Here is a 596-nt window from a genome sequence, read left to right as displayed (position 1 = left end):
TTATTGACCATAAATTCCAAAATAAAAAAATATTTAATAAAAAAATTTAATTAATGAAGTTAATAAGTTAGTGTTATGTAATAATGAAAACAACAAAAAAAGTGACCAATATGGCAAAACAGCGTCAAAAGTGTTAAAAACAAAACAAAATTGTTGATTTTCTATTTTGACGGGAACCCATTTTCAAAAAGTTTCTATATTAGAAATTTGGGATTCTTTCAACCAAATTTTAAAACTAAATAACGTGGATGGTTGCCAACAACGCTCTTCACAACTTAAATGAATTATCGGTTCACTATTTTCATTGAGTTTGAGTGTTTCATCTAATTTATAATAGAATAATAGAAGGTTGAAAAACATAGGAAAAAATGTCCAAAAAAAAGAAAAGAAAAAAGTGACAAAAACTTGGAAAAAAGTGACACAAATGTCGGGATTTGTGCCAGTTCTTATTAATATTCAAGGAGCTAAGCTTCATGACTCTGATTGGCTAACAGCTAGCCAATAAGAGCCTGGCTATCGACATCCTTTACCCAGCTCATGAATATTAATGAGCGCAGGCAACATGATGTCATGACGTCAGACTGACCAGCTGTTGT

The 596-nt window shown here is 30.7% G+C and overlaps 1 protein-coding gene across 5 annotated transcripts in view; it reads right to left on the bottom strand.

Annotated features, from left to right (window-relative positions):
- The window catches only part of LOC116686758 (troponin I, fast skeletal muscle), a 62,323-nt gene that overhangs the window by 19,586 nt on the left and 42,141 nt on the right, over nt 1-596 (bottom strand). The gene's annotated exons all lie outside the window — the stretch shown is intronic.

This window comes from Etheostoma spectabile, unplaced genomic scaffold (assembly GCF_008692095.1).
Source record: "Etheostoma spectabile isolate EspeVRDwgs_2016 unplaced genomic scaffold, UIUC_Espe_1.0 scaffold463, whole genome shotgun sequence".
NCBI classification, from domain to species: Eukaryota; Metazoa; Chordata; class Actinopteri; order Perciformes; family Percidae; genus Etheostoma; species Etheostoma spectabile.
This window is presented reverse-complemented; position numbering and strand designations above follow the sequence as displayed.